General features: G+C 39.6%; 1 long non-coding RNA gene and 1 other non-coding gene across 2 annotated transcripts; both read left to right on the forward strand.

The window, feature by feature from the left end:
- The first annotated feature begins 7,596 nt into the window (after nt 1-7,596).
- On the forward strand, nt 7,597-25,565 carry LOC118766423. Its single transcript, XR_005002355.1, has 3 exons — nt 7,597-7,623; nt 16,821-16,823; nt 25,394-25,565. It is a non-coding gene; the product is annotated as an uncharacterized LOC118766423 (long non-coding RNA).
- Nucleotides 21,162-21,267, forward strand: LOC115220062. Its single transcript, XR_003882447.1, has one exon. It is a non-coding gene; the product is annotated as a U6 spliceosomal RNA (small nuclear RNA).
- Nucleotides 25,566-25,945: the final 380 nt, after the last annotated feature.

Raw genomic sequence — 25,945 nt, forward strand, 5'->3', positions numbered from 1 at the left:
AACAAAATCCAACAGTATGTCTTTATCTCAGCTTATACATAAACTTAAGAAGAACAAATAAACTTTTTACGCTTTAAAGTGGTCCATAGTTACCCATGCTAAACCGTATACCGGCTGTAACAAATGCGATCTTTGCATAGCTGAAGTCTTATCCGTGGATCTGTTAAGATTTTTAAATTAATTTTTTTTTTTTACATTATGTACATTTGACGGGTAATTGTCCTCATCTTGTTTGTTGTTAACACAACGTTTCGGCTGATATATCCTCCAGCCTTCATCAATATGCTGTAATTGAGTTCTTCACGATGGAGGGCTGCAGGCTACTTTCCACTGAAGGTCATGGTTTTTTTTGGGTTTTTTTAAACAGAGAGGCACCATTGACTTAAGCAATGTGGACAGTTGTACGGAGAAGTTTAAAAAAAAGAAGACCAACATTGGCGACAAACCACACAAGACAAAACTAGCCGACTGAATGGGGTTTGATATTGAAGGAGAGGAAAGAATGATAGAGAGACAGCAACAGTTGTCTTGTTGAAAAAGAAATACGTGGCTTCCTCAGACAGAAAGAGAAATGGTGAAAACGTAGTGGATCAACAATAAAACTAATGAATCTTAAGTTTCAAGGTCTCTAATAGTGGAAGAACCCGAGAGACAATGGCATTTTAATTAACGATTATTTTCTCACCTCTCAGATTTGGTAGTACTTATACTGTTTTGAGCTAGTGTTTTATAACAGTTTTTCCTCAAGGGAAGAACAAACGATGAAGCTAAATAAATAAACAAACAAAAAGTGTCCCTGATCAAAAGTGTCCTCTGATCAAAGAGAGCCGAAAATACTGACACTAATTTGAAATAAAATAAATAAGATAAGGAAATGGAGATACATTCCCAAGAGACTCTTGTAGAGAGCCGAAAATGCTAAAACAAGATGTAAACAAAATCAACGGTAACAACATAGAAGCAGAAATCAGAAACATCAATGAAAAAAATGCTGTCATACTCTCTCTCTCTCTCTCTCTCTCTCTCTCTCTCTCTCTCTCTCTCTCTCTCTCTCTTTCCTTCTATTTCTCCACGCACACATAAACTCGCTTTTTCTCAGCAAATAAGTAAACATAACTCTTTTCATAAATTGACATATTGACTCTTCTACCAGTTGTTGATTGCAGGCAAATGATGGGTGCCAAACGTGAGCAATATGCTGTCATTGAGTTCTTCATGATGGAGGGCTGCAGGCTACCTTCCACTGAAGGTCACGGTTTTATTTTTTAAACAGAGAGGCACCATTGACATGAGCAATGTGGACAGTTTAAAACGGAGAAGTTTTAAAAAAAGGAAGACCAACATTGACGACAAACCACACAGGAAACTATCAATCGGAATTGGAAGAATTGATTCACGCGAAGAGACAAGTTACAATCCATGAGCTTGCCGCACAACTGGACTGTGGTTATAATACACTAGCAGCATAGCCCAGGGTTGCCCGAGTATGTAAGAGCCCCTAGTAGGCAACGACTAATCCCAATCTAGTTCTTTCCCTCCAGGGAACGAAGGCGCATGTGTAGGTTGCAATGTCTTCTCTTCACTCGAATACTTCTATGTATACGATGTTCCTAGCTGTCTCCCGACAGAAAATGTGTTGCATATAAAAAGCTTAGATTCTCGACCCCATGTCGAATTTATCGATTTTTTTTCAGAACTGGGGGAACTTTTCAAAATTTTCGCTGCGTTAGTTTTGAATTATGACATTGGGCTATGTGTGTGTCAAGTTTCATCAGAATCGGTTGAAAGCCGTGGTCAGGGTGAGGGTACAACCTGACAGCCACACAGACACACAGACAGACAAACTGCCGTTTATATATAGAGAGATTACAGAAGGCAGCGGAAGATTAGATACAAGAAAAGTGTGTACGAAGTGGATACCTCTGCAGCTGATATCCGATTTGAAAGAATGATAGGTGGAAATTTGTTCTGATCTGCTGGACGTGTTGAAGTCTATAAAGACACAATTTTTTCCACTCTGGTGACAAGAGATGAAATGTTGCTTTATAGTAATGATCTAGTATCAGAGGCTCACTCTACGGAATTGCGTCTCACCTCTTTGGAACTTAAGAAGTTCAAGAGCCATTGAGTTCAAATTCCGCCGAGGTCGACTTTGCCTTTCATCCTTTCGGGCTCGATTAAATAAGTATCAGTTAATCGACTTAATCCGTTTGTCTGTCCTTGTTTGTCCCCTCTATGTTTAGCCCCTTGTGGGCAATAAAGAAATAAATTATTATTATTATTATTATATTATTATTATTATATTATTATTATTATCATTATCATTATTATTATTATTATTATTATCAACAGTTGGATTTTTTTTATTTGCAGTTTTGTGCTGTTGGCTTAAGCTAAAACACACACGCGCGCACACACACACACTCACACACACACATAAACACACACACACACACACACACACACACATACATACATACACATTAAATAACTGTCGTACTCAAAACACAGTTTCTTCTTGTGAGTCACAATTTACGTAAAACGGTAAGGAAATCATATTTTACAAATTTGCCAGACATGTTTTCTTAGCTGAGATCAAGTCTATCAGAAAATTCTTTGAATAGTCTTTGTTTTCCTTAAGTTTTACGTTTTTTATAATTCTTTACTTTTCTTCAAGGTATTTTCATTTTATTTTGGTTACGCTAAACGTTTATTGAATGTAATTCAAATTAAAATACTATTTTTTATTTCTAATTTTAAAATCTTACTTTCCCTTTCACCTTTTTCTTCCTCTATATAAGGTTTGTCAATTAGTAATTATTCAAAAATATTATTACAAAATATTAATGTTTTGAAATCGAAGATATTGTTGAAAAGAAATTACGATGTCGCACTTATTCTGAAACTCCACCTTGAAAAACGTATTGTTAAAGTGCCACCCCTGCAAATTTTGAAGCCCACTCGCTAATGGGCCTTCTTGTAACTCCAGTAAGTGACGCTGAATACATAGTGACACGTTTAGCACGAGTTCTTAGTTTTCTTCGTCATCATCTAGATTGAGCAACGGAAAGACCCCACTAGGAAAAGTTTATCCTAATTAATAACTTACGATATTATAATGGGCATTATACTTTTTTTATAACAGTGAACCGCTATGCCAAGTCTATATGCTCAGTCTGCTTTTAAGGAACACTAATTGTCTTCAATTATATTGTATACACGAATTTTTGTGCTAAACGAATATCTTGCGTAAGAAATGAAACAAAATATTTTATTTAAAGTTTGATTTAAACAGCTAGCACAAAGCCATTTCTACAAACCAGTAACCACAACACAATTTTTGGGGTGAATAACTTAAGGAGCGTTTCCTTTATTTTTATTTATTTATCTATTGCATTTTGTAGGGTGGAATCTGATCCCTGATTTGAAGACTGAAATAAAAGTATTCTCCATATGCTTTGATCTTATTCACTCACCATTATCGAGGCTCATCCAGCTGTGGTTAAGGAACTTTTCTTTGTTTTTAATAAAGGTTAAGACCCTCGAGAATTGACAATCGTTTAACTACAATACTTAACTGGATGCTAAAATCCAAACTTAAGGAGAAGCAATTTGATGAAATTTCAAAATATCAAAAGCTATCAAACTACTTTATGATGTCTGACTTGCCGATATCTAAAACTGTAAAAAATTAACCAAACACCAGTGGGGCTAGTGATAGTGCACAAACCATGTATGCCCTTTTTAGCAATTTTCAACACACTTGTCAACGAAGTTCTGAGGAAGAGGAAGAGACATCAGGAAGAAACAAATTCAGTGGTTTTAAGGAATAGCTACCTCACAAACTATAATTATTTTAAATAGAATTGCTTAATGGAAGACCCGAATTTGGGTGGGGGAGGGGGCAGTCGATTAGACCTACCCCAGTACGCAACTGGTACTTAATTTATCGACCTCGAAAGGATGAAAGGCAAAGTCGACCTCGGTGGAATTTGAACTCAGAACATAAAGACAGACGAAATACCACCAACAATACCTGTTTCTTTATTACCCACAAGGGGCTAAACAAGGACAGACAAACGGATTAAGTCGATTACATCGACCCAGTGCGTAACTGGTACTTAATTTATCGACCCCGAAAGGATGAAAGGCAAAGTCGACCACGGCGGAATTTGAACTCAAAACGTAACGGTAGATGAAATACGGCTACGCATTTCGCCCTGCGTGCTAACGTTTCTGCCAGCTCGCCGCTAGTGATCCTTGATATTGCTACTGTATATAAGCCGTATTTGACAATGCCTTTTATGAGCCGTGAAAGGGAAAATAATTTCTCAAAGCTATCCTTTTTAAAGAACAAATTATATTCTACTGTGATTGAAGAATGCTTAAATTCAATATTCCTGTTGACTCTAGAAAATGGTATTACAACGAAGCTCTCATATGACAAAATTGTGAATGAAGATGTTGCTAGAAAGACAAAATATTGTATTTTGTAAATTGTGGTTCATGTAGAATGCATTGCAAAACCTGTTTGAAATTAAATATTATCTTAATTAAATATTATGTTTTATTTCAAGCATAAAATAATAAAAATAAATGCGCCCTTTTACAGCCTAGCCAGGCTCATGGGCCCGATTTCCCGGTGTCATTGGTGTATGTGTTCCCCAGCTGGACGGGACGCCAGTCCATCGCAGTGTTACTCATTTTTGCCAGCTGAATGGACTGGAGCAACGTGAAATGAAGTGTTTTGCTCAAGAACACAACGCGTCGCCCGGTCCAGGAATCGAAACTACAATCTTACGATCATAATGCTGACACCCTAACCACTAAGCCACGCGCCTCCACTTCTTTCAACCATTCTCATAAATAATCGCTAATTTTCATTCCCACATAACTTGAAAACTATAAGTTATAGAATTTCTATTCACAACAGTGACATTGAGATATGAAGTAAGCAATTACAGCAATTGAAAATTTTAATCTAAGACGCACTGATTAAATTCTATTTTCATATTTGTAGTAATCTGTCATGGAACAAGGAATTGCGGACGATAACAGTGGTTACCCAGAGGCGGTGAGCTGGCAGAATCGTTAACACTTTGGGCGAAATGCTTAGCGGTATTTCGTCAGCCGTTACGTTCTGGGTTCAAATTCCGCCGAGGTCGACTTTGCCTTTCATCCTTTCGGGGTCGGTTAAATAAGTACCAGTTACTCACTGAGGTCGAAATAATTGACTTAATCCGTTTGTCTGTCCTTGTTTGTCCTCTCTGTGTTTAGCCCCTTGTAGGTAGTAAAGAAATAGGTATTTCGTCCGCTGCTACGTTCTGAGTTCAAATCCGCCTACGTCGACTTTGCCTTTCATCCTTTCGGGCTCGATAAATTAAGTACCAGTGACGCACTGGGGTCGATGTAATCGACTTCATACGTTTGCCTGTCCTTGTTTGTCCCCTCTATGTTTAGCCCCTTGTGGGCAATAAAGAAATAAGAACAGTGGTTACCCAGAAGTCATTGCTGATAGAAAGAAGCTCGCTGCAAAAATACATTTTTAAAGACTTCTCCATATCACACCTTCCTCCACGCTTTTGGATAGCATAGCCTTTCAGACTTTATTGGATGTTGCGTTATTGTTACTGGTTGCGAAGGGATCCCCATAACAGCTTAATCTACCGGGCCCCCAAAATATCAGCGATGTGTGTGTGTGTGCGTGCGCATGCGTGCGTGTGTGTTTGAGATTGTATGTGTTGTTTGCGTAACATGTAAGCATCTCATTTGCATAGAAACAAAAGCACAACAGAAACTTCCGTATGTTTAGGGGGGGGGTCTCATATAGCTACATACAGCTTCTCATAGTAGAGATTGGTGAATTCTAGAAGCTTAATAAAACAGGAAACTTCGACTTGATGCAGAGCAGGTTAATTTATTACAGTCGATTCAATCCTTCTCAAAGATTTCCTTATTTATTTATTTTTTTTTGATCATAGTTCATTTAGTTACATTTACGTTACATTTGCATGACATGCAAATAAACACTGCATACAATCATGCATAACATGCAAAACAAGCACAGCATATAAATATGCATTACATTGTGCACATTACATATATTACGTGGCTCAGTGGTTAGAGCGTCGAGCTTACGATCGTGAGGTTGTGAGCTCGAATCCCGGACCGGGCTGCGTGTTGTGTTCTTGAGCAAGACACTTTATCTCACGTTGCTCCGGTTCACTCAGCTGTAGAAATGAGTTGCGACGTCACAGGTGCCAAGCTGTATCGGCCCTTGCCTTTCCCTTGGACAACATCGGTGACGTGGAGAGGGGAGGCCGGTATGCATGGGCGACTGCTGGTCTTCCAAAAAAAAAAACAACCTTGCCCAGACCTGTGCCTCAGAGGGTAACTCTCTAGGTGCAAACCCATGGTCAGTGTCTGACCGAAGGGGGGTCACAACAGTGTAACATATATAGTGCATGCATCACATTAATTATATAAGTTCTATACAGCACCTACATTACAGTGTATATTGGGTTGTCCGGAAAGTTCATGCCGATTTATAGCAGCTTTCCTTTCGACTTATTTTAGAACATGGTTGAGTCCATAAAATAGGATTTGACTACACCTCCATTTAGAGCAGAGTTTAAGCTATCTTTACGTGGAAGAAGGTTTATGTTCCTATAACCTGTGTTAATTCTGTAAACCTGCAAAATGGAAGGTAAGAAAGTTCATTTTCGACACTTGATGCTTTTCTTTTTCCGTAAAGGGAAAAATGCCTCACAAGCAACCAAAGAAATATGTGCAGTTTATGGTGATGTTTCTTTATCCGAAAGAACTGTATGGAAGTGGTTCGCAAGGTTCCGAGCTGGAGATTGTAGCCTTATTGATAAAGAGCGATCTGGCGGACCATCCACTACAGATGATGACCAAATCAAGTCATTAATTGAGAATAACCTACATTGCACAACCCGAGAATTGGAAGAAAGCCTCAACCTATCAAAATCCGTGGTTCATGAGAACCTGGTAAAGCTTGGGTAATGGCAAGTTTTTATTGACCTTTTTCTTTCCTTTAAAAATCGGCACGAACTTTCCAGACAACCCAATATATTCCATTATCTTCAATACATTGCATACATACATTACACCGCGCGCACGTTTGTGTGTGTGCGCGTGTGTACATGTGAGCGCGCGCGTGTTTAATTCCAGTTCCTTAATTTTGTTCCATTTAACTACATCATGTAGGCCAGAGTTCCCAAACACCAAGAGTGGTTGTGTGGTACGTAGCTTGCTTACGAACCACATAGTTCTGGGTTCAGTCCCACTTCGTGGCACTTTGGGCAAGTGTCTTCTACTATAGCCTCAGGCCGACCAAAGCCTTGTGAGTGGATTTGGTAGACGGAAACTGAAAGAAACCCGTCGTATATATGTATATATATGTGTGTGTGTGTGTACACCCACCCAGTATCGCTTGACAACCGATGCTGGTGTGTTTACGCCCTGTAACTTAGCGATTCGGCAAAAGAGACCGATAGAATAAGTACTAGGCTTACAAAGAATAAGTCCTGGTGTCGATTTTCTCGACTAAAGGCGGTGCTCCAGCATGGCCACAGTCAAATGACTGAAACAAGTAAAAGAGTAAAAAGGGAGTAATAATCTATTTTATTGACAGTCGCAGTCTGCAGGGACATATGTCATTATAAGGTGGCGAGCTGAAGAATCGTAAGCATCCCTGATAAAACGCTTAACAGCATCATTTCGTCCGTTTTTACATTCTGAGTTCAAATTCCACCGAGGTCGAATTTTTATCTTTCATCCTTTCGGACTCGATAAAATAAGTACCAGTCGAGCACTGGAGTCGATGCAATCGACTAGCTCCCTGCCACCAAATTCCAGGCATTGTGCCTATCGTTGAAAGGTTGTTTGTTCCTTCTCGAGCCATGCCTGGCTCATAAGGGCCGGTTTCCCGGTTTCCTTGGCGTATAGGTTCCCCCTCCTGGACGGGACGCCGGTCCGTCGGAGGTGAGCTGCAAGATGCAGGAGGAAAGAGTGAGAGAAAGTTGTGGCGAAAGAGTCAGCAGAAGTTCGCCATTACCTTCTGCCGGAGCCGCGTGAAGCTTAGATATTTCGCATATAAACACACACATCACCCGGTCTGAGATTCGAACCCGCGATCCCTCAACCGCGAGTCCGCTGCTCAAACCACTAGGCCATGTGCCTCCACAAAATAAATGTTCCTTCTCGAGCCATGCCAGGCTCATAAGGGCCAGTTTCCCGGTTTCAGTGGCGTAGAAATTCCCCACCTGGACGGAACGCCGGTCTGTCACGGGATTACTCATTTTTGCCAGCTGAGTGGACTGGAGCAACGTGAAATGAGTTTTGTCAAGAACACAACGCATCGCCCAGTCCAGGAATCGAAACCACAACCTTACAATCAACACCCTAACCACTAAGCCACGCGACTCCACATGTTGAAAGGTTTATATATGTATTATTCACGTAATAATTAAATCATAAATTATGTACTTTATTGTGTCATGTGCATGATCCCCCGGTCCATGGGATATTTTTCTTGCATGAAACCGGTCTGTGATGCAGGAAAAGATTGGGGATCGTTGATATACAATACTTGAACATACCTATAGCCCGAACATAAATCGTGTGAGCTGGACGGTGGGGGAGTAGTTTGGATCTACTTTCGCCCGTGGATTAAACAAATTATCAGCTCTACATAGGCCGATGGACAACTACCTTAAGACCTATAACTTTTCTCCCCACATCATACATTTTTACGGTATATCCCGGAATTTAAACTCTGGGATATACGCTTTTACTCTTTTACTTGTTTCAGTCATTTGACTGCGGCCATGCTGCAGCACCGCCTTTAGTCGAGCAAATCGACCCCGGGATTTATTCTTTGTAAGCCCAGTACTTATTCTATCGGTCTCTTTTGCCGAGCCGCTAAGTAACGGGGAAGTAAACACACCAGCATCGGTTGTCAAGCAATGCTAGGAGGACAAACACAGACACACAAACATATACACACACATACATATATACATATATACGACAAGCTTCTTTCAGTTTCCGTCTACCAAATCCACTCACAAGGCATTGGTTGGCCCGGGGCTATAGCAGAAGACACTTGCCCAAGATGCAACGCAGTTGGACTGAACCCGGAACCATGTGGTTGGTAAGCTACTTACCACACAGCCACTCCTGCGCCTACTGTAAATATCTAGTTATTATTGAAAAAGAGAAATTTTGCAAAAGTTTACTTTTCTAATAGCAATTCTACAAGTACAGGCACTGCTTCTATTGTTCTATTGATCCAAGTTTCTGTAATGAGGAATTTTGATTCTTTGTCAGAAACTTACTCTTTTTTTTTATAGAATTATTTCAAAAGAATAAAGGCAAAATGAGAACGAAAACACTTACACATACACTCACATACCTACACATAAACATGTTTTTTTAATCTTTTACTTGTTTCAATCACCAGACGGCGGCCATACTGGAGCACTACTTTGGAACGTTTCAGTCGAACAAATTCTTAATTTTTAAGTCTGATTGGTACTCATCTCATCGGCTCATTGACAAATAGCTAAGTTAAGGAAACGTAAACAAACCGACACTTGTTGTCACGTGGTGAGCAAGGGACAATCAAAGACATAAACACACACATACACGCACACACACACACACACATATAGACATATACGACGGGCTTTTTCACAGTTTCTGTCGACCAAATCGACCCCAGGACTTATTCTTTGTAAGACCAGTACTTATTCTGTCGGTCTCTTTTGCCGAACCGCTAAGTTACGGGGACGTAAACACACCAGCATCGGTTGTCAAGCGATGTTGGGGAGACAAACACAGACACACAAACATGCATATATACATTTATACGACGGGCTTTTTTCAGTTTCCGTCTACCAATTCCACTCACAAGGCTTTGGTCGGCCCGAGGCTATAGTAGAAGATACTTGCCCAAGGTACCGCGCAGTGGGACTGAACCCAGAACCATGTGGTCGGTAAGCAATATACTTTATTTCATTATGATTTGCCATGAAGGCATTACAAAGAGGGGACGAACCCTCTTTGTACTTACCACACATCCACTCCTGCGCCTTATAACATATAGAAGGCACTTGACTAGGGCGCCGCGCAATGGGACTGAACCCGAAACTACGAGGTCACAAATCGAACTCCTCAATCATGCATACGTACACATACGTAAGTCAAAACATAGATATACACACATACAGACGAAGAAGTAAAGTAACAAGAAAGAAATCAGGTAAATTGTTCACTTTTGGCGATTTGGTCGTTCGTTGTTATTAATCAAATTAGTGTGTAATGAGACTAAATATACCTTAGACATGGGATCTTTGAACATAAATCCTCAGAGAGAACCTGTGAAGGATCTGTTCAGTTTGGCTCACAGATTTTATAATTCTTCTTTTGTTTTTTTTAACTAAACACTTTGAAACTTCGAATACTTGTGTAATTTCTCAAGCAGAACACGGTTTACTTTGGACATTTTTGACAAAATTTCGTATTTTAGAAGTTATTTCGTGTTAATGTTGTATTTGGGTAATGTTAACCAATCAACGGCGTGTCAAAAATGTTCGAAGCAAACCGTGTTCTGCGTGAGAAATTATACCAGTATACGAAGTTCCAAACTGTTTAGTTAAACAAAATTAATTGAAAAATCTGTGAGCCAAACTGAACAGATTCCCGGTGAATGCGACACAGTGGGTGACAAGGTCGAATAGATGTGTTGCAGGTACAATCCATTCGATGGGATTCCTCACAATTTCCGTCTAAATAATTTAGCTGACAAAATTTTTAGGTCAGCCCGTGGCATCGTAAAAGACATATTCCCCGCGCAGTGGGATTGAAAATTGAAACCTCATGATTTCGAAATGAATTTTGTTTATGAATTCAGTCATGCTGCATCCGCATCACTTATTTAAACGATTAGGAATTATACGTTTTGCTCGTTAATGACTTGTGTAATATGTTATCTCTGTTGTTACACAATAAAGAGAAGGAAGAAAAAAAACATTGCGGAATATTAAATGCACATTAAAACATACATCGTATACAAATGTAGAAGAACACACAGAGGCACACACACTCAAAGGCATACAAACAGGCACACACACAGGCACGCACGCACACACACACACACACACACACACACACACACACACACAGACGCACACACGCACAAAGGCACACAAAACAGGCAGACACACACACACGCACACACAGAGGCACATACACACATATGTACACATACACGCACAGAGGCACACATATACACAAGCATGCTCACACACGTACACACACACACAACCACACACACACACACATACAAGAGGCATACACACACATACAAGAGGCACACACACATATACCAGAGGCACACACACATACCAGAGGCACACACACACACATACCAGAGGCATACACACACACATACACACGTACACGCATACACCTAGTCTTCTATATATCTAGGAAAAGGTGTCTCTCCTCTCTTTTCTCATACACTCATTCATTCGTTCGTTCATTCACTCATTCATTCATTCATACGAAAGGAAGGAAAAGCAGAGAGATTTGTTGAACTCCACCTACACACATGCATACATTCGTCTCAGACTGGTTCCTATAAACCACACCAACACAACTGCCCAAAATGACTCCTACACATAAACCCACACAGAAGAGAAACTAAACAGAACTACACGTGACACTCTCACACATGTATGAATGAATGAATGAATGAATATATATATATATAATGCCTTTAAAGGCACCTTTAAAGGCATTTTTTGATATGCTGGCCATTGATAAAATTTTTTTCCCGAAAAAAATTTTATCCTATATCAATTATATAGATAGATAGATAGATAGATAGATAGATAGATAGATAGATAGATAGATAGATAGATAGATAGGAGTGAGTGAATAAACGTAAAAAGGGGGACACTCAAAACATTTAGTAGGAGTTGCACGCCTTATTAAAAAAAAACAATTTGATTCGGTTCCGTGTGACTTCAAGTTTCGCAGGCCCCTAACATGAGCCCGTCTCTTTCAGGCTATATATATATATATATATATATATATATATATATATATATATATATACATATATACTCATATACATATATACTCATATATACATATACATATATATATACATATATATACACACATACATATATATACACACACACACACACACATACATATATACATACATATATATATACATACATATATATATACATATATATATAAATACATATATATATATATATATACATATACATAGATACATATACATACATATATATACACACATACATATATATATATACACACACACACACACATATATATATATATATCCTGATAGCCAGATAGATAGAGAGATAGAGAGAAAGAGAGAGACAGAGACAGAGACAGACAGACAGATAGATACATACATAAACACACACACACACACACACACACATACCAGAGGCATACACACACACACACACACACACACACACACACGTTATATTGGTATGCACCCACACGTTGTTGCAGACATGTGATTAACAACACTGGTGTGTATAACCATCACACGTTACCAAGAACAACACTAAGAAGAATCACACCAACTCCAGCCCTACCATAACCAACAAACGACGACGTGTCTAGGTGGTCACCTGATCTGTTAGAAATAGCAGCAAAATCTTCCTTTTAAACTCATACTTTGGCTGTCTTACTAAAAAGGATACAGTTGGTATATCCTAAAAAGGATATAGGCGCAGGAGTGGCTGTGTGGTAAGTAGCTTGCTAACCAACCACATGGTTCCGGGTTCAGTCCCACTGCGTGGCATCTTGGGCAAATGTCTTCTGCTATGGCCCCGGGCCGACCAATGCCTTGCGAGTGGATTTGGTAGACGGAAACTGAAAGAAGCCTGTCGTATATATGTATACATATATATGTATGTATGTGTGTGTGTTTGTGTGTCTGTGTTTGTCCCCCCCAACATCGCTTGACAACCGATGCTGGTGTGTTTATGTCCCCGTCACTTAGCGGTTCGGCAAAAAGAGACCGATAGAATAAGTACTGGGCTTACAAAGAATAAGTCCCGGGGTCGATTTGCTCGACTAAGGCAGTGCTCCAGCATGGCCGCAGTCAAATGACTGAAACAAGTGAAAGAGTTGATGACCTGGTCCTAAATAAATTGCCTGAATAAAAGGCGAGGTGGCCACGGCTGAAATGCCTTTACTCAGTGACCTGTTTATTCAGGGAATAACCTACAATCCGTTCTCCACCACCACCGTCACCACTACGACTATCATCGGCAATCAACAAAGTGAAACCCTACGCTGTCGCTTGACCTGTTAGAAATAGTAGTCAAAACCTTCTTTGAATGGGACCCCTACTAGCTTACTAAAAAAGGGCATTTAGATAAAAGTCCTTGGTACAGTGCCTGAATTGAAGACGAGATGGTTACGGTTGGAATGCCTTTGCTCAAAGGTCTGCTAATTCACATGTCACCTCGTCTTTCACATCAGCACAATTATTATCCTCATCCTCCTCCTCCTCATCATCATCATCAAAAGCAACAACCAACGAGTAAGCATCTACATGGTCACTCGTCTTGTTAGAAATAGCAGTCAAATATCTCTCAAAACTTATGAAAAATGCGATGAATAACAGGTATTTCTTATTTGCATATAATTAATACGTACCGACAGCAGCTATAAATGATATACAAATGAATATAATCATACCTGTTACTCGTATTTTGTGTAATTTATTACTTTAAGTTATTGTCAATCTTTGCAGAATAGATAAAGGTAAATATTTCTGATGAGTCGGTAAATACCAGGCGAAACTAGTCGAATTGTTCTTCAGTTTGTGTAACAGAGAAAGAGAGTAAGAGAGAGTGAGGGGGTGGAGAGAGAGAGAGAGAGAGAGAGAGAGAGAGAGTTCCCTGTCTTTTAACCAGGGTCTGTTTGCATAACGAAGTTTATTACAAGTACTCACGTAAAATTATTTCCAATGTGTGTTAGGGTTATTAAATTTTGAAGTTATAAACTACAAGCATTTACGTATGAAAGGAACCAATACACCCACAACACACACGTATAGAAACTTACACGTGTTTGTGCACATGCAAGTATGTAGGCGGATACAAAACTTCCATATAAAACCACTCCGGGTTAGTAAAACGATCCAATATCATCAAAACGACAAGTGCATGATGCACAAACACACACACACACACACACAAGAGAGAGAGAGAGAGAGAGAGGAGAAGAGAGAGAGAAAGAAAGAGAGAGAGAGAAAGAAAGAGAGAGAGAGAAAGAAAGAGAGATGTACACACATTCACACGTCCAAATTCCGACACAACTTCAAACTGGAACACTAACAGCATTCATCTCAAAGTTCATTTTCGCATTTGGTTTGCAAAATTCTTGATGTGAACTCGTGTGTTTATTATTGACATAATGACACTCCCCAGATGTAACACAACCCTCTTCAATGTTTTTTAAAGTTACACACTCACACACACACATTTACGAACCAATAATTCTGGAAGTATTCTTATTCTTATTACTTGCTTGAACAAAACATAACTTACGTACATAAAAACATGTATAGGTAACACACGTGCATTCAATGCGCAACAACTCTCGCGTAAATCTCGTTAAGTGGAAGAAATTTCAATGAACTTGTAACGACAACATTCAAGCTCTTCCGAAATATTCAACACCTGGTTTTCAAATGGCACAACAGATAACAAAGCAGTAACCTAATAATATCACAGCTAAACTCTCTTTACATCCTAAACAATTTACACTAATACACGTGCATGTACCCTCCCTAGATATTTTATTCAGCTTCGCACTATTTGATGCTATTAAAAAAAAAATTAATAAATGCGCCCTTTTAAAGACTAGCCAGGCTCATGGGCCCAGTTTCCCGGTTTCAATGGCGTATGTTTTCCCCAGCTAGATGGGACGCCAGTCCATCGAAGCGTTACCCATTTTTGCCAGCTGAGTGGACTGGAGCAACGTGAAATGAAGTGTTTTGCTCAAGAACACAACGCGTCTCCCGGTCCAGGAATCGGACCCACACTCTTACGATCATGATGCTGACACCCTAACCACTAAGCCACGCGCCTCCACATCTTAAAACCTAGCCAGGCTCATGGACCCGGTTTCCCGGTTTCAATGGCGTATGTTTTCCCAGCTAGATGGGACGCCAGTCCATCGAAGCGTTACTCATTTTTGCCAGCTGAGTGGACTGGAGCAACGTGAAATGAAGTGTTTTGCTCAAGAACACAACGCGTCTCCCGGTCCAGGAATCGGACCCACACTCTTACGATCATGATGCTGAGACCCTAACCACTAAGCCACGCGCCTCCACATCTTAAAACCTAGCCAGGCTCATGGACCCGGTTTCCCGGTTTCAATGGCGTATGTGTTCCCCAGCCGGATGGGACGCCAGTCCATCGCAGCGTTACTCATTTTTGCCAGCTGAGTGGACTGGAGCAACGTGAAATGAAGTGTTTTGCTCAAGAACACAACGCGTCTCCCGGTCCAGGAATCGAACCCACACTCTTACGATCATGATGCTGAGACCCTAACCACTAAGCAACGCGCCTCCACATTTACTGCTATTTCTACTTGGCAAATAATTTCTCCAACTCTACCACCAATTATCATCACGACACATTCGTACATGAATGAAGGAGGCAAATTCAGTTGGACAAATTTCAAAAGAGTCCAATGAGGAAACAGTGTCAATGTTTTCAGAATCCAACAGTAGGAAAATCAGCAATGAAGAAATACTGTAATGCATAAAATTCAGCGAAATAAATTCGACACTTCCGAATGACACATCCCGCACGGCAACATTACAATACATTTTCAGTTACACACCAAAAATAGTCAATCTCATAAAAACCAGAAATAACCTCGAGCAGCATACAGTATGACACTAAAATCGAACACAACTTTGAAAGACAACTCACCATCAAACAACTGATAAAAATACACACATACGTACGCACGCACACACACATACACACATAAATAAATATGTATATACATGCATACGTATACACATATATGCGTATATATAAATATACATATACATTTATATTTACATTCATATATACATAATTACACATATATGCATACATTCACACATGCACAAACATATTTATGTATATGCATAGATATACATATATATACATATATAAACATACATATATGCGTATATATGCGTATTTATGTGTGTATGTATATATATATATACAAACATATAGATAGATAGATAGATAGATAGTTAAACATACATACATACATACATACATACATATCTTTAATATTTTTCAGTAGAGGCTGGGGCCATGCTGGAGCATCGCCATTCAGTATGCTAGGGTTTCATTTCTGTACTGTTTTTGGTGAAGTAACGAGTTGAACGAAGTTGTTCTTTGTGTCTCCTGCAGCGATGTAGGTTAATCTGGTATTTCAGATAAAAATTTGTCCAGGCTCTTTAAAGACCACCACATCTACACGTGGCAAATCTCTGAGGTTGTTTGGCAGAATGTCGAACAAATGTATATCCTTGAAACCCAAACTGTTACAGTACTGGGTCCTTATAGAGATGGAGAGGATAGGATATTTGGTATTATGCATTGCCGTCCAGTGGTTGATACAGCTTTCAGTTTCTCAGCTGGGAGCCAGACATTCCAGTATCTTCCATATGTATATCACTGCATATCTTTCACGCTTTCTTTCTAGAGAGTGTGTCCAAGATGTGGGTTGGACGATGAAACCGTTCAACACGCTTTTGTACAATGTCGGGAGCTGTCAAGCTTGATAAGTTACGTTGAACACGTGTTGTCGCATCTGGGACGAGTACGGCTGGATCTATGATAAAGATGATACCGCCAACTGGACGCTCAAAGGAAGGTAAAGCTTGTTTTTACTGTACGGCGGCAGTACTGAAAGAGTGTGTGGAGAACCAGAATGGAAGGTTTAGTGACGGGGTCCTTTGTCTCTGGCCCCGGTTTGTTAAACTACTTCAGATATCATCTGAAGAGCAAGATGGGGTTGGAGAAGAGGAGCCTGCCACAGAAAGAGTATGTGAAACGTTGGAAGGATGTGATGAGAAAGGTGGGTGTTAGTAACCCAGCTTAATCATCAAAGAAAGGAAAACTTAGTTGCTGGGCCTTATAGGCTGCCGGGTTCAAAATTCGGAACCTGCACTTCTCCCCCTTTTCATTTTAACATATGTTATGTTTTCTAATGTTATTATTAAAAAAAACGCACTAAATTTCTCGTTATAAAGGCAAAAGTAAGCCAAGTTTTCGTTTAAAGGCAAAAAGTAAGCCAAGTTTTCGTTTATGTCATACTAGCAGTATCGCCCGGCGTTGCTCGGGTTTGTAAGGGAAATAACTATAAAGCATTTTCAGAGAGTTATAGCCAAAAAATAGCAAAAAAATGGAAAAAAAATGATGGTAAATTTTTTGGGGAGAGTTAAAAGGGTCGAGTTGCGTCCCCTAGACAGTCTGTGGTTTGTGTTTCTGATTCTCGACCCCATGTCGAATTTATCGATTTTTTTCAGAACTGGGGGAACTTTTCAAAATTTAGTTTTGAATTATGACATTGAGCTATGAGTGTGTCAAGTTTCATCAGAATCGGTTGAAAGCCGTGGTCAGGGTGAGGGTACAACCTGACAGACACACAGACACACACACAGACAAACTGCCGTTTATATATAGAGAGATTATAACTAAATTTTTAAGTTTCATTCGAACTCTCATAACATTCTTTGTAATTGTTTGTCTTGTTATGTCCAAATCTATGTAAAATCGTATGATTATAATAATAAAGATTTTATCTTTCTAGAGAGTAGAGCTTCAATTACTTCAGCGCCTCTTTTAGCCCATCTGTTTCACCGAGTCAATTTTCTTTGTGTAATGGTGCTGGTTTTCTGCAAGTTCCGGCAGCTGTTTGACGCTCTACAGTCGCGTACCGTCTCTGACTCTGGTATTGCACTATCCCTTGGTCCTATGTATTCCAATTGTAGTCTGTGGGCCGATTGTAGAGTGATTGAAACTTCTCAGCATTAAACTGCAATTTATTTACATCAGCCCATTTATAAACTGCATGTAGGTCCATTTTCAGTTTTACTATGAGTTGTAGAAGGATCCCGGCCAACGTCAGGTGACTGAAAGTGGACTAACGCATTTCAATAAAATAAAGAAACTGTGTGAACTGTCGGTAGTTGACAGAGTGGTTGACAACGGCACAGTTGACAGCGTTGATTGTCCGTATTGGCTACTCTCAGTTTAACATCGTAACTACGTTTGGAGTAGTACGGAGTGCATTCTGTGTGAACATATTAATTCTGCGAAAGGTTATTCTAGATAACCGTATTCAAATATCAGAAATATTAAATTTCTAAATATCTCATGGGGGTGTTTGTCTCCTCTTCGTAAATATATAAGGACACAGGAAATGTGTCAAGGCCGACAGGAAGCGTCGATGCTTCCTAGGGCTAAATAGCGGTGGTGTAATTCCCTTACGGGACTGTCACGTTAAGTTGACAGTATACAACCACCCGTATTCAAATATTTATTTGGGTAATACTATTCTTACACCCCAAGTTGTACAACTCTCGCCATAACAGTATGGTATCAGGGTCCTTAACCGCCTGTATCATCAGCATTACTGGTGAGAATGGCTCACTGTATGGTTGAGCGCACGTCTGAGAGAGCCCCCATAAATAGTAGTGGTTCCCTGAGGGACCCCGTTGCGAACTGATGTCCCCACAGACAGAGCGCTATTGGTTGCAACTGTCTGAGTTGTACCTTTTAGAAAGTCATGCAGCCGCCCTCCTAGTTTTCTAGTGATACAAAGATTACGCAGTTTGTGATATAACATCCTGTTGTAAAGCGGTCTTTTGTCACTGTTGTATCTGTATTTTGACCACAGTGGTCGCTCTGACAGACATTGTTATATTCCGAAGTCGTCAATAGAATGGTTCTATCTGACACTGTATGACCCCCCCCCCCAGTCGTACAATGTTATTATCTTCAAAAGGTTGGATCATTACAACATCCACTCAGTATCACAGTATAATTTTTATCTCAGCACAGACACGACTGTCAACACAGTCTAACACATACTCTACGTACTCTCAACCTTCTTGACCTTCTCTGTCGACAGGCTAACTGGCCTATTTATAATGGCTAGCTACTACCAATTTTTACCAGGAGAGGTGTACTGTTTTACTATACAACATCTCCCCTTTAAAATTTTTTATTAACACTCAATTTCTTTTATTTACCCTGCCGCCTATATAAATACACACACACACATACACACACACACACAAACACACACACATACAATATCTTTTCTTCTTAGGGTCTATGTTTAGGAATTCAGTGTTCTTCCTTTTCTTTGTACGTGTGGTTTCGACTTCTTGTAATGGTGTTGGAACCTGAAAAGTGTCATATAGTCAATCCATTGGTATTTCTACTCTTGTTGGCTCCTTTTCTATGACTCTTTCTTTAAGCTGATTTTTCTGTCTCCTTTCCATTCCATTCCTGCTTCTTGCACCATACAACATTCTTCCTATGTATGTTACAATTTCTTCTGCTCGGTATTGCTTGCCATTTTTGTACATTCTTACAAATTTTTGTACATACCTTATCACCGATTCTAAAGAATGTTGTCATGTCTTTAGCAGCTCGTACTTTGTCTTCACAGTTTATCGAATAGTAACTTCACCTTTCTGGTAAACATTAATACTTCTAGTGAACTTCCTTCTGGCGCATTTAGGTTCGGTGTTACCCTATATACCCTTAAGAACTGTTGGATCGTGACCTCGTCCGGGCTTCTTTATTAGCTTTCTTTAGAGCTCTCTTAAAAGTGTGCACGAATCGTTCGGCCCATCCATTCTATCTAGAGTGATACGGTGCTATAGTTTTATGGGCTAACGTGACCATCTCGCAAAATCTTTTAAACACACAGGATACAAACTGTCCCTTTATCAGAGACAATTATATCCGGTACACCAAATCTTGCGAACAGCTCGTGTAAGAAGTGTATTACCGTATATGAGGTTAGTCGTTTACGCCTCGCGACATCAGGCCATTTTGTGTAGCTGTTCACTACTATTAAGTAATAATGTCCTTTTACCGGGCCTGCAAAATCGATATGCAATCGGGACCATTGTATTTTCACTTCCGGCCAAGATCCACATTTTGTAGTGGGTAGTTTCGCTGCCAGCGCACATCCCCTGCAGCCTTTTGCCAGGTCTTCAACTTCTTTGTACATGTTTAGCCAGTGTAGAAAACTTCGCATCAGCGCTTCCATTCCAGAGATGCTTGGGTGTCCCACATGCAACTCTTTCAGCATTCTCTTCTGTAATGTCCGTGGTATAACCACCCTCTGAGCGTACATTAGTACACCATCACATATAAAGTACACGTTCACATCGCCGGGCGGTTATTTGCATCAGACCTTTCTTTATTTCCTTTTGCTGACCACAGTTCTCTTTTTGTCTCATTAATAAATTTATCAATTCTCGCATTTCTTTTTATTTCTTCCTAAATTACAGGTTGTTCATGTTTTCTTTTTTTGTTTCTGTTCATCGACCTTGTTCGATCGTTTGACTGCTCCGTTTACGCTGTTGCACAAAGCGCTTATGGGTGTATCCCATAAATTAAATTTCTCCATACATTCGGTGCCAAAGAAATTCATGGATTTTTTCAACACATAAACATTCACTTTTTTCGGTTCGACTTTTGAAAATTATTTTACAAACGCGTTCGCTCGTGAAATGTAATTTCCTTCCCGTAGTACCGTACGCTATTTTGTTTGAACTGCATAATTTTGGTTTACCCATTTGTTCCCATGTTTTCTCATTTATGATTGTGATATCACTTCCCGTGTCTAATTGCATTCTGACACTAGTATTTTCCATTCTCACATTCACGGATTTTCTGTTTGCTGTAGTTACAACTGTTTTATTAACAAACAATTTATTTTTTCCTGTTTGTTCCATTTTCCTATCATTCTAGTTTTGCAGTGCGATTTTATATGTCCTGTAAACCCGCAGCGAAAACACTTTGCTTTTACGGCGGTATGTATTCTAAAATTGGAACGATACAGAGAGGATTAGCATGGCCCCTGCGCAAAGATAACACGCAAATTCGTGAAGCGTTCCATATTTTTCTAGGCGCAGGAGTGGCTGTGTGGTAAGTAGCTTGTTTACCAACCACATGGTTCCGGGTTCAATCTTCTACTATAGCCTCGGGCTGACCAAAGCCTTTTGAGTGGATTTTGTAGACGGAAAATGAAAGAAGCCCGTCGTATATATGTATATATATATATATATGTGTGTGTGTGTGTGCGTGTATGTTTGTGTGTCTGTGTTTGTCCCCCTAGCATTGCTTGACAACCGATGCTGGTGTATTTATGTCCCCGTCACTTAGCGGTTCGGCAAAAGAGACCGATAGAATAAGTACTGGGCTTACAAAGAATAAGTCCCGGGATCGAGTTGCTCGATTAAAGGCGGTGCTCCAGCATGGCCGCAGTCAAAATGACTGAAACAAGTAAAAAAAAAAAAAAAGACAGTCTTTTTTCAGGTGCATCCCACCACATGCTGTACATAGGTCTACATCCCGATATTTTTTCTGTATTTCTTGCAACAATTTATTTGTCTTCCGACTTTTTGCACTGGTCTTGTGTGGAAACACTCTTTCCGTTGAATTTCTTCCGTGTCAGGCCTTAATTTTAATATCTTGTCACACTCTTCCGACAGTTTCTGTAATATCAAATCCTGGTTCAATTCCAGTTTTGCTAGAGTTTTCGTTCGGATTTTTGCATCCTTTCTATCTGTCAATCCTTATGCAAAAATCAAACATTTGAAAGAATCTGGAGTAAGCATATCTAGCCTAAATTTCTCACCTTCTTTGTCGACTCTGCCAGTGTAAGTAGTGAAGTCTTCATTTTTGCTCTTTTCTGTGTATAAACATCTCCATCTAGTATTAGACAGTGAGCTCTTTTCACTAAACATTTTGCACAAAATGTCAACTTTGTCAATGAAATTTTTGTCGGACACGTTTTCTGTCAATATGAAGTTACTATAATTCTCATGCTCTGCTGTCTTTAGTTTTCTTTAAAATAAACGCGTTTTCATATCGTACGTCCAATCCTGGCATCCTTTTTCAAGATTTGTTGAAGTCTTCGAAAGTAAACCACGAAGGTTACTCTTCCTTCGGGGTCATATATGAATTCGCTTATGGAATTTGCTACATGGCCAGGTGAAAATGTATTCTCCGGTTTGATTATCAATTTCATTAGTTGTCACATTTTCTGATGCAATCCTTGTTGTTGGTCTCATTGTTCTTTGAGATGTTGTTGCTGTTTTTGCAACTCTACTATCCCAGCTAACAAGTCTTCCAATATTTTACGATTTTCGTAAGTTTGCACAAGATTTTTGTGTCGTTTTTGTCGAGGTATTTAATTTTCCACGTGAATTAGTTTAAACTTCCTTTTCATTCTGCGTAAATTTGTTTTTCCTCGTCTCCACTGTTGTAAAGTGGTCTTTTGCCACTGTTGTATCTGTCTTTTGACGACGGTGGTCGCTCTGACAGACATTGTTATATTCCGAAGTCGTCGATAGAATGGTTTTATCTGTCACTGTACGACACCCCAATCGTAGTGTTATTATTCTTAAAAAGTTGATCGTTATAACGTCCACTCAGTATCACAGTATAATTACTATTTCAGCACAGACACGACTATCAACGACTATCAACACAGTCTAACACGTACTCTCGACTTTTTCATGTATCGTTGTACAGGACAGCTGGCCCATTGATGTGAATATGTCTTTGAAATTCAAAGAGAAAAAGGATAACTATGGACAACTGCTTTGAAACCTCCAGCTTATATATCCATAAAAATTCACATGTATGCCAATAATAATTGCTGCTCTTGGTTTTATGAGCAAATGCCTCACTGATAATCTGGATAAGCCAGAGCTTTCAGAAAAACAAATCAACCAACTCGCACATTACAAATACAACCTGTAGGTGGAACAGAAAAGATATACAAGACTTTTCTCAAGTTTAACATGTGACATTCTTTTTGTTATCTACATTCCAGTGATGGAGCTTTGTAGCTATGTTAGAAACCTGCTACTTCCTTAGAGGAAGACTTTAAATAGTTAAAACAAAAGAGAACACACGCGCACGCACAGAGAGAGAGAGAGAGAGAGAGAGAGAGTAGTAGTAGTAGTAGTACCTCTGTTTTCGAACAACTCTGATCGCGAATAAATCGTGCTTTATATCTATAGATAGATATAGATATCTATGAAGCACGATTTATTCATGATCAGAGACGTTCGTAAACCGATGTACTACTGTATTAAATGAATATAAGAAAAACAAGAGATAAAGTACTAATTAATTCGTGATCAGGGTTGTTCGAAAACCGATGGTCTACTGTGTAAATATATATATATATATATATATATATATATATATATATATATATATATAATATATATATATATATAGTTAATCCAAACATGAAAACACAAAGAGAAAACACAACAACGCGAGGACGTGGAACAAGTGTAGTATTATTGGATACCAAGGAAAGAATGAGGGTTTAACGTTTCGAGCGGAGCTCTTCGTCAGAAACATAGGAAAAGGAAAGATCCAAAGAAGGGAAGACGGAGGGAAAAGAATCGCCAACGGTACACACGCGGTCACATTTTGAATGACCGGAAGGGAATATATATATATATATATATATATATATATTATATATATATATATATATACACACACACACATCATGGCATCATCAGCAACAACAAAACTTCCAATCTTTTCTTATATCTTTTGCTTGTTTCAGTCGACTTCGGCCATGCTGGGGCACCACCTTGAAGAATTTCTAATCAAATGAACCGATCCCAGTACTTATTTATTTAGTTGTACTTAACCTTAGTCCTTATTCTATCGGTCACTTTTGCCGGACCGCTAAGTTACGGGGACGTAAACTAACCAATAACAGCTGTCAAGCAGTGGCTGGAAGCACACTGAGACACAACCACACACACACACACACACACACACACACAACACACACACACACATATATATAATCATGGTATATGCTGTTAAGAACGTAGTAGGGTACTCTATCCACTCCTTACGAAAATAAAAAATGAAAAATGCTCAACATTTTCAGGCGTAGGAGTGGCTGTGTGGTAAGTAGCTTGCTTACCAACCACATGGTTCCGGGTTCAGTCCCACTGCGTGGCACCTTGGGCAAGTGTCTTCTACTATAGCCTCGAGCCGACCAAAGCCTTGTGAGTGGATTTGGTAGACAGAAACTGAAAGAAGCCCGTCGTATATATGTATATATATATATTATATATATATATATATTATATATATATATATATATATATATGCGTATGTGTATATGTTTGTCCCCCCAGCATCGCTTGACAACCGATGCTGGTGTGTTTACGTCCCCGTAACTTAGCGGTTCGGCAAAAAGAGACCGATAGAATAAGTACTAGGCTTACAAAGAATAAGCCCTGGGGTCGGTTTGCTCGACTAAAAGGTGGTGCTCCAGCATGGCCACAGTCAAATGACTGAAACAAGTAAAAGAGTAAAAGAGTAACACTTCCTCATGATTTACTATAATTTACTGAGAGTTAACATTCTGTCAGCCCACTAAACTCTATTTACTGTAAAACCACACGTTTTCCCAGCATCTACTGCATTTACGAATGGAGTACCGCAAGGATCAATTCTTTCGCCGATACTTTTCAGTTTACACCTTCAACGGCCTTCCCACATATCTACAAAGCATACATCCAACCTCGTATGTAGATAATATCGCTCTCACATCCTGCCACCATTCCTCCAGATACCGCTGCAACACTCCGCCAGCCTTAATTGATTCACCTAGTAACCTGACTCCAAAAGCATACTGACACGCATACAAACCACACAACACAAATCTAGCTACACTTATACATCACCATACACACACACACACACACAAGTGCCAACTTAAACAAACGTACGCACAGACATATACCCATACATTTAGTAATACATATCCTCATACAAACACACACACAAATGCACCCTTCCCCACACATACAAACACACATACTTATCCTGACATCCATGCAGCAGCACAGACATACACGCATACATATAGTAATACATATTCGCATACATACACGTAACTAATACTGGCACACACACACGTACACACATACGTACACAGACAAACACACATTCACACACACTTATATAGGCGGAAGCGTGGCTGTGTGGTAAGAAGCTTGCTTCCCAACCACATGGTTTCGGGTTCAGTCCCACTGCTTGGCACCTTGGGCAAGTGTCTTCCACTTTAGTCTGGGGGCCCCCCAAAGCCTTATCAGTCAATTTCTTAGACGGAAACTGAAAGAAGCTCGTCGTATATATATATATATATATATAAATCCTTAAAAATGTTTTAGCCCGAAGGCCGCGGCCATGCTGGGGCATGTGTGTGTGTGTGTGTCATTGTGTCTCTTTTTGTCCCACCGGCACTACTTGACAACCGGTGTTGGTGTGGTTGCGTCCCCGTAACGTAGCGGTTCGGCAAAAGATACCGATAGAATAAGTACCAGGCTTATTCCGGTAGAATGAGTAGAATAAGTACTGGGGTCGATTCATTCGCCTAAAATGAAATTCAAGGCAGTGCCCTAGCATAACTGCAGTCTAATGAGTGAAACAAGTAAAAAAAAGTACGTGCCAACCAAAGCCCTTGTGAGTGGATTTAGTAGACGGAAACTGAAAGAAGCCCGCCGTATATATGTATATATATATAT

This window comes from Octopus sinensis, linkage group LG15 (assembly GCF_006345805.1).
Source record: "Octopus sinensis linkage group LG15, ASM634580v1, whole genome shotgun sequence".
Taxonomy (NCBI): domain Eukaryota; kingdom Metazoa; phylum Mollusca; class Cephalopoda; order Octopoda; family Octopodidae; genus Octopus; species Octopus sinensis.